At 35.4% G+C, this 17,939-nt stretch overlaps 1 non-coding gene and 1 pseudogene across 1 annotated transcript; one reads left to right on the top strand and one right to left on the bottom strand.

The window, feature by feature from the left end:
• Positions 1-15,725, bottom strand: part of LOC145713764 (SUMO-conjugating enzyme UBC9 pseudogene) — a 44,754-nt pseudogene extending 29,029 nt beyond the window's left edge.
• Positions 15,726-16,984: 1,259 nt separating this feature from the next.
• On the top strand, positions 16,985-17,092 carry LOC145714757 (U6 spliceosomal RNA). Its single transcript, XR_014136968.1, has one exon. It is a non-coding gene; the product is annotated as a U6 spliceosomal RNA (small nuclear RNA).
• Positions 17,093-17,939: the final 847 nt, after the last annotated feature.

Here is a 17,939-nt window from a genome sequence, read left to right as displayed (position 1 = left end):
CCCATCAACAGTGCATGAGGGTTCCTTTCTCTCCATGATTTCGTCAACACTTATTATTTCTCATATTTTTTATTCTAGCCATTCTGACAGATGTAAAGTGGTATCTCACTGGGGTTTTGATTTTCACTTCCCTGATAATTATTGATGTTGAACATCCTTTCATGTGTCTGTTGACCATTTGGATATATTTTTTAAAAACATGTCAATTCAGGTTCTCTCCTCATCTTTTATTTATATTATTTTGGGTTTTTTTGTGCTGTATAAGTTCTTTTTTTTTAATTTTAATTGCAGTGTAGTTAACATGCTGTGTTATATTAGTTTTAGGTGTACAATATGGTGATTAAACAGCTCCATATATTACTCACTGCTCATCAAGATAAGTGTACCTTTAATCCCCTTCACCTATTTCACCCAACCCCCACCCACTTATGTTTGTTTTACATACTTAAGAGTCTTTTTTGGGTTTGTATCTTTTTTTCACCTTTGTTCATTAGTTTTGTTTCTTAAATTCCACAGACCAGTGAAATCGTATGGTATTTGTTTTTCCCTGACTGGCTGATTTCACTTAGCATTATACTCTAGATATATCCATGATGTTGACAATGGCAAGATTTCATTCATTTTTATGAATGAATAATATTCCATTTTATATATATATATATATATATATATATATATACACACACACACACACACACACACACACACCATATATATACACCATACCTATATATACACATATATATACCATATATATACCATATCTTCTTTATCCATTCATCTGTCATGGACACTTAGGCTGCTTCCATAACTGGGCTGTTGTAAATAATGCTACAATAAAGAAAGAGGTGCATATGTCACTTTGAATTAGTGTTTTCATATTCTTTGGCTAAATATTCAGTAGTGTGATTACTGGATAATAAGTAGGGTAGATATATTTTTTAATTTTGGAGGAAACTCCATACTGTCTTCCACAGTGGCTTCACCAGTTTCCATTGTCAAAAGCAGTGCATAAGGGTTCCTTTTTCTCCACATCCTTGCCAACATTTGTTGCTTCTTGAGTTTTTTATTTTAGCCATGCTAACAGGTGTGAGGTGGTATTTCATTGTGGTTTTTATTTGCATTTCTCTGATGATAAGTGATGTTGAGCATATTCTCGTGTATTTGTTGGCCATATGTATGTCTTATTTGGAGAAATGTCTGTTCATGTCTTCTGCCCATTTTTAAATTGGTTTATTTGGTTTTTTTAGGATGTTGAGTTGTATAAGTTTTTTATATATTTTGCATACTTACCCTTTAACAGATATGTCAATTACAAATATTTTCTCCCATTCAGTAAGTTGTCTTTTAGTATTGTTGTTTTTTTTTCCTTTGCTGAACAGAAGCTTTTTATTTTGATATAGTCCCAAAGTGTATTTTTACTTTTGTTTCCCTTGTGTCATGAGACATATTTATAAAAATGTTGTTACGAGTGATGTCAAACTATTTACTGCATATTTTTTCTTCTAAGAATCTTATCGTTTTAAGTCTCACATTTAGGTCTTTAATTCATTTTGAGTTTATTTTTGTGGATGGCATTAGAAAGTGGCCTAGTTTTATGCTTTTACATGTAACTGTACAGTTTTCCAACACCATTTGTTGAAAAGACTGTTTTTCCCCCATTGTATATTCATGGTTCCTTCATCATACCTTAATTAACTATATAAGCATGGGTTTACTTCTGGCTTCTATATTCTCTTTCATTGACCTATGTGTCTACTTTGTACCAGTGCCATACTCTTTTGATTACTAAAGCTTTGTATTACATCTTAAAATCTGGGATGGTAATACCTCCAGCTTTGTTCTTTGTCAAAATTGCTTTGCCTATTTGAGATCTTTTGTGGTTTTATGCATATTTTAGGATTATTCACTCCAGTTGTGTAAAAAGTGCTGTTGGTATTTCAGTAGGGATTACAAATCTTTGCAGCCATTGTGGAGAACACTATGGAACTTCCTCAAAAGAATAAAAATAGAAATATCACATGATTCAGTAATTCCACTACTGGGTTTTTACCCAGAGAAAATGAAAACACTAATTTTAAAAGATATATGTACCCTTATGTTTATTGCACCATTTTTCACAATAGCCAAGATATTCAAGCAACCTGTGTCCATACATACATAAATTGATTTAAAAATTATGCACGCACACACACACACACACACACACACACACACAAGGTAATATTACTTACTCATAAAAAAGAATGAAATCCTGACATGTGCAACATCATGGATAGATCCTAGAAGGTATAATTGTAAGTTAAACCAGTCAGATACAGAAAGACAAATGCCATAAAATTTCACTCATATGTGGAATTTAAGAAGAAAACAAAGCATAAAAAGAGACAAACCAAAAAATCTTAGACACTTAAATAGATAACAAACTGGTGGCTGACAAAGGGGCGAGGAGTATTGGTAAAATAGATAAAAGGGATTAATAGTCCACTTATTGTGATGTACACTGAATAATGTATAGAATTGTTTAATAATTTATTGTACTCTTGAAGCTAATATTGTGATGTACACTGAGTAATGTATAGAATTGTTTAATCATTTATTGTACTCTTGAAGCTAATATAACACTATATGTTAATAACATCTCAATAAATAATAAAGAAAACAATAAAAACATGCTTATTCAAAAACCTGTACATAAATGACATAGCTTTATTCTTTTTTAAAATTGTGGTAAAATACATATAATAAAATTTATAGCTTTAAATATGTTTAAGTAAACAGTTCAGGGGTTTTAAGTACATTTACATTGTTTTACGAACATCACTATCCATCTTCACTTTTTCATCTTAGGAAATTGCAATTTTGTATGCCGTGCATTTATTGATGGACAATTTGGTTGCTTCTTCCTTTTGCCTAATGTGAATAAAACTCTGAAAATATTTGTGTACAAATATATGCCCAAGACCTTACTTCCAATTCTTTGGGGTATATACTCAGAAGTAGAATTCCTGGATTATATGTTAGTGCTGTTTAATTTTTTTGAGTATCCACCATACTGTTTTTCATAGCAACTGTATCATTTTACATTCTCACCAGCAATTCTCAGGGTTCAAATTTCTCTGCTTCTCCAACAATGTTATATACAATAGATTTTTTAGAGCAGTTTTAGGATCACAGTAAAACTGAGCAGACGGTATAGAGATTCACCCAATAGCCTCTATCACCACACATGTATATCCTCCCCTATTATCAACCTTATCAAGTCTATTCAATTAACTTTACCACACAAATTTATATTTTTGTGTCATTTCAGGTTATTGTTTTGTGTCCTTTCATTTCAACTTAAATAAACCCCTTTAGCATTTAGCATTTGTTTTGTAGGGCATGTTTAATGGTAATGAATTCCTTCAGATTTTTTTAAAATCTGAGAATATTCTAATTTTCTCCTTGTTTTTTTTCAAGTTTTTATTTAAATTCCACCTTGTTAACACATAGTGCAATATAAGTTTAAGTAGTAGAATTTTGTGATTCATCACTTACATACAACACCAGGTGTCACAACAAGTGCTCTTCTTGATACTCACCACACATTAGCCCATCTCACCCCCCCCCCACACACACACACCCTCCAATGAATCTGTTTGTTCTCTATATCTAAGAATCTGTTTTATGGTTTGCCTGACTCTTTTCCCCCCATATTCATCTCTTTTGTTTCTTAAGTTCCATATATGAGTGAAACCTAATGATATTTCTCTTTCTCTGACTGACTTATTTCATGTAGCATAATAAGTTCTACCTACATCCACATCATTGCAAATGGCATATTTCATTCTTTTTGATGAATGAGTTTATATATATATATAATATAAGATATAATGTATAATATATTATATATATTTGATATATATCATATATATATGACATATATATATCATATATATCATATATATATCATATCATGTATATATGAAATATATAAAATATAATGTATAATATAAATATAAGATATAATGTCACTTCTGTGACATATATATATGTCACATATATATCTATATATATATATGTCACATATATATCACAATTTCTTTATCCATTCATCAGTCAATGGACATTTGGGCTCTTTCCATAATTTGGCAATTGTTGATAATGCTGCTATAAACATCAGGATGCATGTGTCCTTTTGAATCAGTACTTTTGTATCCTTTGGCTAAGTGCCTAATAGTGCAATTGGTGGTTTGTAGGGAGATTCTATTTTTAACTTTTTCAGAAACCTCCATACTGTTTTCCAGAATGGCTGCACCAGTTCACATTCCTACCAACAGTGTAAGAGTGTTCACTTTTCTCAGCATCCTCACTAATGCATGTAGTGTCCTGTGTTGTTAATTTTAGCCATTCTGATAGGCTTGAGGTGATATCTCATTGTGGTTTTGATTTCTATTTCTCTAATGATGGGTGATGTTGAGCAACTTTTCATGTGTCTGTTATGTCTTCTTTGGAAAAATATCTATTCTTAACTGGATTATATATGTTTTGGTGTGTTGGATTTGATGAGTTATTTATGGGTTTTGGATACTAACCCTTTATCCAATAGGTTATTTGCAAATATTGTCTCCCTCTCCAAAGGTCGCCATTTAATATGTTGACTGTATCATTCGCTGTGTAGAAGCTATTTGCCTTGATGAAGTCCCAATAGTTCATTTTTTTCTTTTGTTTCCCTTGCCTCCTGAGAATTTTTTAGTAAGAAGTTGGTCGCTACAGCTGAGTTCAAAGGGGTTGCTGCTATGTCTCCTCTAGGGTTTTAATGATTTCTTGTCTCACATTTAAGTCTTTCATTGATTTTGAATTTATTTTTGTGTATGGTGTAATAAAGTGATCCACTTTCATTCTTTTTGCATGTTACTGTCTGGGTTTCCCAACACCATTTGTTGAAGATACTGTCTTTTGCCCATTGGATATTCTTTCCTGCTTTTTGAAGATTAATTGACCATAGAGTTGTGGGTCCATTTCTGGGTATTCTATTCTGTTCCATTGATTTATGTGTCTCTTTTTCTGCCAATATCATACTGTCTTGATCTCTAAAACTTTGGCATATAGCTTGAAGTCTGGAATTGTGATGCCTCCAGATTTGCATTTCTTTTTCAAGGTTGCTTTGGCTATTCTGGATGTTGTGTGGTACCATGCAAATTTTAGGATTGTTTATTCTAGCTCTGTGAAGAATGCTAGTGGTATTTTGAAAGGAATTACATTAAGTGTCTAGATGGCTTTGCATAGTATAGACATTTAACAAAGTTTGTTTTTTCTAATACATGAGCATGGGATATTTTTTCCATTTCTTTGTGTCATCTTCAATTTCTTTCATCAGTGTTCTATAGTTTTTAGAGTAGATATATTTTGCTTCTTTGGTTAGGTTTATTCATAGGTATCTAACAATTTTTTGTGCAATTGTAAATGGGTTGATTCCTTTATTTCTCTTTCTGCTGCTTTATTATTGGTATATAGAAATACAACAGATTTCCATACATTGATTTTATATTCCACCACTTTGCTGAATTCGTGTATCAGTTCTAGTGATTTTTTTGGTGGAGTCCTTTCAGGTATTCACATACAATACCATATCATCACTGAATAGTAAAAGTTTGAATATTTAATTAATGACCTGAATGTCTTTTATTTCTTTTTGTTGCCTGACTCCTGAGACAAGGACTTCGAGTACTATGTTTAGAAACAATGGTGATAGTGGACATCCCAATGGTGAGAGAGGAAGAGCTTTCAGTTGTTCTTCATTGAGGATTATATTATCTGTCGGTCTTTCATATGTGGCATTTATGATGTTGATGTAAATTCCCTGTATCCCTACTTTGTTGAGGATTTTAATCAAGAATGGATGATGTACTTTGCCAAATGTTGTTTCTGCAACTATTGAGAAGATCATATGGTCCTTATTCTTTCTTTTACTAATGTGGTGTATCACGTTGTTTGGTTTGTGAATACAGAAGCAACTTTGTAGCCCAGGAATAAATTCAAATTGATTATGGTGAATGATTCTTTCAAAATGTACTGTTGGATTCAATTTGATAATATTTTTTTGAGAATTTTTGCCTCCATGTTCATCAGGTATATTGGCCTGTAATTGTCCTAAAAAGGACAAGTCTTTGTGAAAACACAATTATGGTGGCCTCTCAGAATGAGTTCGGAAATTTCCCTTCCATTTCAACTATTTGGAATATTTTGAGAAGAGTAGGTATTAACTCTTCTTTAAATATTTGATAGAATTCTGCTGTGAAGCCATCTGGCCCTGGACTTTGTTTGTTTGGAGATTTTTAATTGCAGATTAAATTTCTTTGCTGTCTTTCAGTCTACTCAAGTTTTTCTATTTCTTCCTGTTTCAGTTCAGGTAGTTTGTATATTTCTAAGAATTCACGAATTTCCTTCAGTTTGCCGAATCGGCTGAGATCTAATTTTTCATAATATTTTCTAGTAATTGTGTCCATTTCTGTGGTGTTGGCTGTAATCTCTCGGCTTTTATCCATGATTTTATCTATTTGGGACCCTTATCTTTTCTTTTTGATAAGTCTGGCTAAGGGTTTAAAAATTTATTAATTCTTTTAAAAAATCAGCCCCTTGTTTCATTGATCTGTGCTTTTTATTTGTTTATATATCATTTATTTATGCTCTAATATTTATTATTTCCCTCCTTCTACTTTATGCTTCATTTGTTGTTCTTTTTCTAGCTTCTTTAGGTTAGGTTGTGTATTTGATATTTTTCTTGCTTCTGTAGGTGGGCCTGTTTTGTTATATACTTCCCTACTTCTGCTGCATCTCAAAGATTTGGAACATATTTGTTTCTATGTATTTTTATTTTTATATTCTTTTTTTATTTTTTTTATTTTTAAAATTGTTTTTAATATGAAATTTATTATCCAATTAGTTTCCATTCAACACCCAGTGCTTATCCCAACAGATGCCTTCCTCAATACCCATGACCCACCCTCCCCTCCCTCTAACCCCCCATCAACCCTCAGTTTGTTCTCAGTTTTTAAGATTCTCTTATGTTTTGGCTCCCTCCCTCTCTAACTATTTTTTCCTTCCCCTCCCCCATGGTCTTCTGTTAAGTTTCTCAGGTTCCACACAGGAGTGAAAACATATGGTATCTGTCTTTCTCTGTATGACTTATTTCACTTAGCATAACACTCTCCAGTTCCATCCATGTTGCTACAAAAGGCCATATTTCATTCTTTCTCATTGCCTCATAGTATTTCATTGTGTATATAAACCACAATTTCTTTATCCATTCATCATTTGATGGACATTTAGGCTCTTTCCATAATTTGGCTATTGTTGAGAGTGCTGCTAAAAACATTGGGGTGCAAGTGCCCCTATGCATCAGCACTCCTGTATCCCTTGGGTATATTCCTAGCAGTGCTATTGCTGGATCATAGAGTAGATCTATTTTTAATTTTCTGAGGAAACTCCACACTGTTTTCCAGAGCATCTGCAATAGTTTGCATTGTCACCAACAGTGCAAGAGAGTTCCCATTTCTCCACTTCCTTGTCAGCATCCATAGTCTCCTGATTTGTTCATTTTAGCCACTCTGACTGCCGTGAGGTGGTATTTCAGTGTGGTTTTGATTTGTATTTCCCTGGTGAGGAACGGCGCTGAGAATCTTTTCATGTGCCTGTTGGCCATCTGGATGTCTTCTTTAGAGAAGTGTCCATTCATGTCTTCTGCCCATTTTTTCACTGGATTATTTGCTTTTTGGGTGTAGAGTTTGGTGAGTTCTTTATAGATTTTGGATATTAGCCCTTTGTCTGATATGTCATTTGCAAATATCTTTTCTCAATCCTTCAGTTGCCTTTTAGTTTGTAGATTGTTTCCTTTGCAATGCAAAAGCTTTTTATCTTCATGAGGTCCCAATAGTTCATTTTTGCTTTTAATTCCCTTGCCTTTGGGGAAGTGTCAAGTAAGAAATTGCTGCGGCTGAGGTTAGAGAGGTTTTTAACTGCTTTCTCCTCTAGGGTTTTGGTGGTTTCCTTTCTCACATTCAGGTCTTTTGTCCATTTTGAATTTATTTTTGTGAATGGTGTAAGAAAGTGGTCTAGATTCATCCTTCTGCATGTTTGTGTCCAGTTCTCCCAGCACAATTTGTTAAAGAGACTGTCTTCTTTCCATTAGATATTCCTTCGTGCTTTGTCAAAGATTAGTTGGCCATACTTTTGTGGGTCCAATTCTGGAGTCTCTATTCTATTCCATTGTCTATGTGTCTGTTTTTGTACCAATATCATGCTGTATTGATGATTACAGCTTTGTAGTAGAAGCTAAAGTCTGAGATTGTAATGCCTCCTGCTTTGGTCTTCTTCTTCAAAATTACTTTGGCTATTTGGGGTCTTTTGTGGTTCCATACAAATTTTCAGATTGCATGTTCTAGCTTCAAAAAGAATGCTGGTGCAACTTTGATTGGGATCACATTGAATGTGTAGATTACATTGTGAAGTATACATATTTTAACAATATTTATTCTTCCAATCCATGAGCAAGGAATGTTTTTCCATTTCTTTATATCTTCTTCAATTTCCTTCATCAGCTTTCTATAGTTTTCAGCATACAGATCTTTGACATCTTTGGTTAGGTTTATTTCCTAGGTATTTTATGCTTCTTGGTGCAATTGTGAATGGGATCAGTTTCTTTATTTGTCTTTCTGTTGCTTCATTGTTAGTGTATAAGCATGCAACTGATTTTTGTACATTGATTTTGTATCCTGCGACTTTGCTGAATTCATGTATCAGTTTTAGTAGACTTTTGGTGAAGTCTATTGGGTTTTCCATGTATAATATCATGTCATCTGCAAAAAGTGAAAGCTTGACTTCACCTGTGCCAATTTTGATGCCTTTGATTTCATTTTGTTGTCTGATTGCTGATGCTAGAACTTCCAGCACTATATTAAACAACAGCGGTGAGAGTGGACATCCCTGTCGTGTTCCTGATCTCAGGGGGAAAGCTCTTAGTTTTTCCACATTGAGGATGATATTAGCCATGGGCTTTTCATAAATGGCTTTTATGATGTTTAAGTATGTTCCTTCTATCCTGACCTTCTTGAGGGTGCTGAATTTTGTCAAATGCTTTTTCTGCATCGATTGACAGGATCATATGGTCCTTTTCTTTTCTTTTATTCATGTGATGTATCACATTGATTGATTTGCGAATGTTGAACCAACCCTGCAGCCCAGGAGTGAGTCCTCCTTGATCATGGTGAATAATTCTTTTTATATGCTGTTGAATTCGATTTGCTAGTATCTTGTTGAGAAGTTTTGCTTCCATATTCATCAGGGATATTGGACTGTAGTTCTCTTTTTTTTTTGTTGGGTCTCTGTCTGGGTTAGGAATCAAATAATGCTGGCTTCATAGAATGAGTCTGGAAGTTTTCCTTCCCTTTCTATTTTTTGGAACATCTTGAGAAGGATAGGTATAATCTCTGCTTTAAATGTCTGGTAGAATTCCTCAGGGAAACTAACTGGTCCTGGACTCTTATTTGTTGAGCGATTTTTGATAACTGATTCAATTTCTTCGCTGGTTATTGGTCTGTTCAAGTTTTCTATTTCTTCCTGTTTGAGCTTTGGAAGTGTGTGGGTGCTTAGGAATTTGTCCATATCTTCCAGGTTGTCCAGTTTGTTGGCAAATAATTTTTTATAGTATTCCCTGATAATTGCTTGTATTTCTGAGGGATTGGTAGTAATAATTCCATTTATTCATGATTTTATCTATTTGGGTCATTTCCCTCTTCTTTTTGAGAAGCCTGGCTAGAAGTTTATTAATTTTAAAACCAACTCTTTGTTTCATTGATCTGCTCTGCTGTTTTTTTTTAGATTCTATATTGTTTATTTCTGCTCTGATCTTTATTATTTCTCTTCTGCTGGGTTTGGAGTGTCTTTGCTGCTCTGCTTCTATGTCCTTTAGGTGTGCTTTTAGATTTTGTATTTGGAATTTTTCTTGTTTCTTGAGATAGGCCTGGATTGCAATGTATTTTCTTCTCAGGACACTCTTTGCTGAATCCCAAAGCATATGGATTGTTGTATTTTCATTTTCATTTGTTTCCATATATTTTTAAATTTCTTCTCTAATTGCCTTGTTGACCCATTCATTCTTTAGTAGAGTGTTCTTTATCCTCCATGCTTTTGGAGGTTTTCCAGACTTTCCTGTGGTTGATTTCAAGTTTCATAGCATTGTTGTCTGAAAGTGTGCATGGTATGATCTCAATTATTTTATACTTATTAAGGGCTGTTTTGTGACCCGGTATGTGATCTATCTTGGAGAATGTTCCATGTGCACTCGAGAAGAAAGTATATTCTGTTTCTTTTGGATGCAGAGTTCTAAATATAGCTGTCAAGTCCATCTGACTCAATGTATCATTCAGGGCCCTTGTTTCTTTATTGATACATGTCTAGATGATCTATCCATTGCTTTAAGTACAGTATTAAATTCCCCATTCCTACATTCTTATCAATAAGGTTGCTTATGTTTGTGATTTACTGTTACTCCCATATTCGGTGCATAGACATTTATATTTGTTAGCTCTTCCTGATGGATAGTCCCTTTAATTATTATATAATGCCCTTCTTCATCTCTTGTTACAGCCTTTAATTTAAAGTCTACTTTGTCTGATATAAGTATGGCTACTCCAGCTCTCTTTTGACTTCCAGTAGCATGATAGATAGTTCTCCATCCCCTCACTTTCAATCTGAAGGTGTCCTCAGTTCTAAAATCAGTCTATTGTAGACAGAAAATAGATGGGTCTTGTATTTTTATCCATTCTGATACCCTATGTCTTTTGGTTGGAGCATTTAGTCCATTTACATTCAGTGTTATTATTGAAACATATGGGTTTAGAGGTATTGTGATTTCTGTAGGTTTCATGTTTGTAGTGATGTCTCTGGTACTTTGTGGTCCTTGCAACATTTCACTCTCAGAGTCCCCCTTTAGGATCTCTTGTAAGGCTGGTTTAGTGGTGATGAATTCCTTCAGTTTTTATTTGTTTGGGAAAACCTTTATCTCTCCTTCTATTCTGAATGACAGACTTGCTGGATAAAGGATTCTTGGCTTCATATTTTTTTTTTATGTTCATCACAGTGAAGATTTCCTGCCATTCCTTTCTGGCCTGCCAAGTTTCAGTAGATAGGGCTGCCACTAGTCTTATCAGTCTCCCTTTGTAGGTTAGAGCCTGTTTATCCCTAGCTGCTTTCAGAATTCTCTCTTTATCCTTGTATTTTGCCAGTTTCACTATGATATGTCATGCAGAAGATTGATTCAAGTTACGTCTGAAGGGAGTTCTCTGTGCCTCTTGGATTTCAATGCCTTTTTCCTTCCCCAGATCTGGGAAGTTCTCAGCTATGATTTCTTCAAGTACACCTTCATCCCCTTTTTCTCTCTCTTCCTCTTCTGGAATTCCCATTATATGGATATTGTTTCATTTGATTGAATCACTTAATTCTCTAATTCTCCCCTCATACTCCTGAATTTTTTTATCTCTCTTTTTCTCAGCTTCCTCTTTTTCCATACTTTTATCTTCCAATTCACCTATTCTCTCTTCTGCCTCTTCAATCCGTGCTGTTGTCACCTCCATTTTATTTTGCACCTCATTTATAGCAGTTTTTAGCTCCTCATTAGCTCCTTAGTCCCTTAATCTCTGTAGCAATAGATTCTCTGCTGTCTTGTATACTTTTATCAAGCCCAGCGATTAGTTTTATGACAATAATTCTAAATTCTTGTTCTGTTATATTGTTTAAATGTTTTGGATCAATTCGTTAGCTGTCACTACTTCCTGGAGTTTCTTTTGAGGATAATTCTTCTGTTTTATCATTTTGGGTATTCCCCGGGGTGCTCCATACTACAGGACACTTCCCCTGTACTGTCCAGAGTAACTTGTGTTTGTGGGCGGGGCCATAGTCAGACCCAATGTCTGCTCCCAGCCCACTGCAGGGGCCACAGTCAGGCTGGTGTGTACCTTATCTTCCCCCTCTCCCAGGGGCAGGACTCATTGTGGAGTGGTGTGGCCCCTGTCTTGGCTATTTGCACATTGCCAGGCTTGTTGTGCTGCTTCAATGGGATCTGGCATATTAGCCAGTGTGCATCTGCAAGGTGCACAGAGGTGGGAGCAGCAGGGTTAGCTTGCTTTGCTGTCGGTGGTCCCCTGCAGGAGGGACCCTGCAGCACTGGGAGGGAAGCAAACCTGTTGGAGGGATGTATCCACAGAAGCATAGTCTTGGGTGTTTGCATGGTGAAAGCAAGTTCATTGATGGTAACTGGTTCCCTTTGGAATTTTGGCTGGGGGAAAGGAGAGTGAGACAGCACTTGCCAGTGCCTTTGTTCCCCTGGTGAGCTGAGCTCTGTGTCCCGGGGCTCAACAATTGTCCCTCCTTGTGTACTCTCGCCCTCCCCACTCTCCAAGAGCAGAGCTGTTGACTTTTAACATTCCAGATGTTAAGTCCTGCTGGCTTTCAGAACTCACGGTGTCCGGCCCCTCCACTTTTGCAAGCCAGGCTTGGGGGCTCTGCCTTGCCTGGGCGGGCTGCCCCTCCACTGCTCTGGCTCCCTCCAGCCAGTCCATGTAGCATGTACCGCCTCTCCACCCTTCCTTCCCTCTTCCGTGGGCCTCTTGTCTATGCTTGGCTCCAGAGAGTCTGTTCTGCTAGTTTTCTGGTGGTTTTCTTGGTTATTTAGGCAGATGTGGGTGGAATATAAGTGATCAGCAGGTGATATCAGCGTCCTCCTATGCCACTATCTTCTCTCTTTCTCATCCCATGTGTTTTTAAAATTTATTCTTTAATTTCCTTGTTGACCCATTCATTCTTAAGTAGGATGTTCTTTAGTCTCCATGTATTTATTGTCTTGCCAAACTTTTTCTTGTGGTTGACTTTAAGTTTCATAGCTTTGTGGTTGGAAAGTATGTGTGGTATGATGTCAAACTTTTTGTACTTGTTTAGGGTTGATTTGTCACCCAGTATGTGATCTATTCTGGATAATGTCCCGTGTGGTCTCAAAAAAATGTTTATTTTGCTGCTTTAAGATGAATGTTCTGAGTATATCTGTTAAGTCCATCTGGTCCAGTGTGTCATTCAAAGCTATGGTATCCTTGTCGGTTTTATGCTTAGACAATCTGTCCATTGCTGTAGGTGGAGTGTTAAAGTCCTTTACTATTATTGTATTATTATCTATGAGTTTCTTTATGTTTATTACTAGTTGTTTTATATATTTGGGTGATTCCATGTTGGATGCATAAATATTTATAATTTTTAGATCTTGTTGGATAAACCCCTTTATTATGATATAGTGCTCTTTTACATTTCTTGTTATAGTCTTTGTTTTAATATCTAGTTTGTCTGATATAAATCCTGTGCTAGATTCTCTAAACCACTGTGGTGGCCTGGGGCTGGGCACAGCATGCGATGATGAGTGCACACACCTAGGCTCATCATGTAATTGTGGCTAGGGGTGTGCATATGGGAACAGTGTGGCAGCTGGGCTCTGCATGCAAAAGTAGCTGTGCACCCAGCGTTTGTGTGAGCATGTGGACAGCTTTAAAAAAAATTACCCTCAGCCTTGTGCCAAGGCTACAAGAGGTGTCCATGCAACCTTATCTCCCACAGGTGGCTCTGGGTTTATGCACTTGGAAAGTGGCACCTGCCATGTTCCTCCTTTTCAAAGTCCCCCCAGCACACTTAAAATCGGTATGAACAGATATGTTTCTTGTTTGTTCCCTGGCATTGTGTAAAGTGCCGTTTCTATCTTGCTTCTCCATGCAAGCTGCTATCTCTTTAAGGGCAGCAATCCAGCTATCCTTTGACCTCAGGACTCATTCAGTGCTGAGTTAGCTGTTTCTTAAAGTTCCAGGCCCCAAGGCCCACTGGTTTTAAAAACTCATGGAATTCAGCCTTTCTTGATTTTAAAGCCAGTTTTTATGGGGATTAGTCTTCCCTGTGTGAGCTCCTTCGTGTGATGTCTCATTTTTCTGAAGACAGCCTCCCTCCAACTTTCTGACCTTCCTAACACTTCATGTGCAGCTTCTTCCCTATATTTAGTTGTAGAGTTTATTCTTCCAGTCTTTGGTTTGCTCTGCTGGTTAATTGATTTGGATGTGGATCATATATAGTTGTAAATGTGGTATGGGGTGAATTCAAGGTCCTCTTACTCCACCGTCTTCCCAAACTTCCCCCCAAAATAGGCAAAGATACATACAAGCATAAAAAAACATGAAGTATATAAGAAAAAAATGGTTAATGTTATTTCATCAAAATTAAAAACATTTCTCTTCAAGAGTTACCATTAATTAAATGAAAACACTAGCCATAGACTGGGAGAAAATATTTGCAAAGTACATATCAAAGGACTCTAAACCAGACTATATAAAGATCTCTTACTATTCATTAATTTTTAAAAATGGCTGACCAATTAAAATGGACCAGACTTGAATAAAAACTTTACAAACGTAAATATTTTGACTAATTATCATGTGAGAAATTCTCAGCAGACAAAAATAATAGCACTTCAAACAAGCTATAATGGCTAGAGTTAAAAAGACTGATAACACGAAATGTTAGTAAGGATGTGGAGCAACTGGAATGTTCATACAATGCTTGTGGGAGTGTAAAATGAAAGTACCACTTTGGAAAACAGTTTGGATATCTATATGTATAGCTGTATCTATGTGTATATATTTATTTATATCATCTATATGTCATCTATATCTATATATCTACTTGTACCTTATGATCCACTCATTCATTGAAGAGAAATGGAAAGATAAGCTCACAAAATTTTGTATAATAATGCCCAAGGCAGTGTTATTCACAGTAGCTAAAGACTGTAAATCACTATGTCTTTAAACACATGAAAAGATAAATAAATTGTAATGTGTCCATAAAATAGAATACTACTGATCAGTGAAAATTAATTCACAACCAACATACATAATAACAAAAATATAAATGAATATTTTTTGAGTCAATGAAACCAATTACAAAAGAACACATTCTATTTATTTCCATTTTTAAGTCCTAGAACACTAAAAACTTATCTATGGTGTAAAAAGTGGGATGATGATTGCCTCTGGGGTTCTGGAGACTGACTGGAAAAAGCTATGATGAAAGTTAATGAAGTGATAAAATTATTGTATACCTTAATTAGGTTGGTTATTACAAAGGTGTATCTATTTTTAAAACCTCATTAATTCTACACTTTAAAATTTGAATATTTTACTTCATGTAAATTACATTTTTTAAACAAAGGGGCCAGAAGAATAATGAAAATGAAAAAATGTGAGGTGTACCATCTGTATTATAACTAAAATAATTCTGATACTATGATGTTTTGACCTCTGGATGGAGAGAAACTAACCCTCCTGAAACTAGCCAATATTTAGTGATAGCAAAGAGCTCATCAGAGATGGTGTTTTGATATACAAAATAACCAGTTCAAAACCACACCTCCTCTATTTGGCCCACACATCCCAGGAGGCAATATTCCTCTGCTTTAATCATCCCATGGCCAGGTGCCAGCAACTAGGGACAAACATTGAGAGTCCACTGAAATCATTCAAACTAGACAGCCCCAAGCTGCTCACCTTTCCCAAGTTTGTTTTTCCTGCAGAAATCCCAATAAATACAGTGGCCCAAGCCTTCCCTTTGCTCTTGTCTTCTACTTCCTGAACACCCAGGTGTATTTCCATGTAGCACATCATGGCATGGCATGCCTTCTGTCTCTAGAATCTGTGAGTATAGTGAATTTTCTTTCTCTTGAGCCTCTCTTCTGTCTTCTTATGTGGCTTTATATGAATAACCATTTTATATAAGAATACAAAACACAGGCTATCCAGATATGTAAACATAGTATAAATTCTAAGTAATCAAATCAGCCTGATATTAACAGATAGATTAACCATTTGAACAAACTACAAATTCCAGACATAAATTTAAGAACATGTGGTAATAGTGTACTTAAACAAACTCTGTAATACATGGTTTTGGGACAACTGGGTTGTAATTTGGAAAAGAAAGCTAAATCCATAGCTCAAACCATACCACAAAGCAGTCCAAAGATTGATAGAATTGACTACAGGAAGCATTTAAAACTTTTATTAAAAAATACCCTATGCGAGGTCAAAAGACAAATGGCAAACTGAAGGAATACAATTCGTGTCACAAAAAGAGATCTAATATTTCCAACATAAATAATTCTCATAGAATTCATAAAAAAAAAGACTAACAATTCAATATGAAATGTGGGGAAAACATTAACAGACGATTCACAGTATAAGAAATAGCAATGTTCCTGACAATATTGAAGATGCACAACCTCACTCATAATAACAGAATTTTAAAATGAAACTACAGTGAAATGCCACTTCTTTTTTTATTATAGCACACTCAATAATATAGTGAGGAGAGAGTTATTCTCATATATAACTGGTGGGAAAAGCAAAATAATACTATAATATAGTGAGGTGAGAGTTATTCTCATATATAACTGGTGGGAAAAGCAAAATAATACACCTATGTGGTAGAATTTGGTTCTATCTGTGAACAATTTAAAGGTATATATCTTTTGGCTCAGCATTTCCGCTTCTGGAAACAACCCTACAGAACGCAAACACAAACACATATCATACAGAATATGTGCAAGGTTATTCATTACAAGATTATCTGTAATATTCCAAGATTGAAAACGACTCAGTGGACACCTATGGTAGACTTGTAAAATTAGCCATGCTTTATCCACAGAATGGAATATAATACAGCTATTAATAAATGATAAGGAATATCCCTATGTACTGCAAAGACTCCAGGATATATCAAGTGAAAAAAAGGAAACTACAGAGCAATGTTTAAAGCATGCTATCTTTTGTGTAAAATGGGAATAAAGTATGAGTATTCAAGTTTGCTTGTATTTGCATTAAGAAATAAAAATACATATAAATAAACCTACTAAAAATAGTATGTTCTCACGTCAGCAGCACATATACTAAAAATTGGAAATAAATCAAGAAGATTAGCATGGTGCCTGCACAGGGATGTTACACAAATTCATGAAGTCTCCCAAGTTGGGGAAAAGAAATGGACATCCACATTCATGAAGGTAAAATGTCCTAAAAAAGTATCAACCAAAGTATTACACTAGACATATTATAATTAAATTGTCCCAAGTCAAGGACAAAGAGAGAATTTTGAAAACAGCAAGAGAAAATCGATCTCAAAGGAAGAAGACAGAATAGGAGAATCCTGAGCTCACCTCCCACAAACACACTGAGGCAACAACTACATGTATTACAACTCACTATGTAAACAACCTGAAGACTGGCAGAACAGGTCTTTCATGGCTACTCTTGGAGAGGTCACATCAAAAAAGGTAGGAGAGGTAGAGATGCGATTGAAAACCAAACCTCCAGAGTGACTAAACACAAGTGGGAGGGACATCATGAACATGGGGGACTGGGAGGATCAGACCCCATACCTGGCACATTCTGGACATGGGGACCATAACTGGGAAACCGATGCCTCATAATACTGGGCTTTGAAAATAAGTGGAGATTAACTCTAAAAGCTTGAAAAATCAGGGAAGACAACTCCAGGAGAACTGGAAGGCTACAGGAAATGGAGTCTCTGGGCTTAAAAGCCAGCACCCTCTATGGTTTAATTGAAAATAATTATATACACACAGATGTACACACACAAATCTGCATATGTGTATGTGAAACAACACACATAAATATATGGACCTTATGAAGCATCAAAAGAACTAATGTTCACAGATAGGTCTTTCAGGCCTACAACCCAGAGAAGTAACTAATCACAGATTACATTGCTTAGTGATTTTAAGAAATAAGATAAAATGTAATAATGACCATTCTTTCCCACAATATGTGTTTTCTGGACAGCATTTACCAAGCGGGGGT

Source organism: Panthera onca, chromosome X, assembly GCF_046562875.1.
Source record: "Panthera onca isolate mPanOnc1 chromosome X, mPanOnc1 haplotype 2, whole genome shotgun sequence".
Taxonomy (NCBI): domain Eukaryota; kingdom Metazoa; phylum Chordata; class Mammalia; order Carnivora; family Felidae; genus Panthera; species Panthera onca.
Note: the sequence above shows the minus strand (reverse complement) of the source record. Positions and strands in the feature narration are given on the sequence as shown.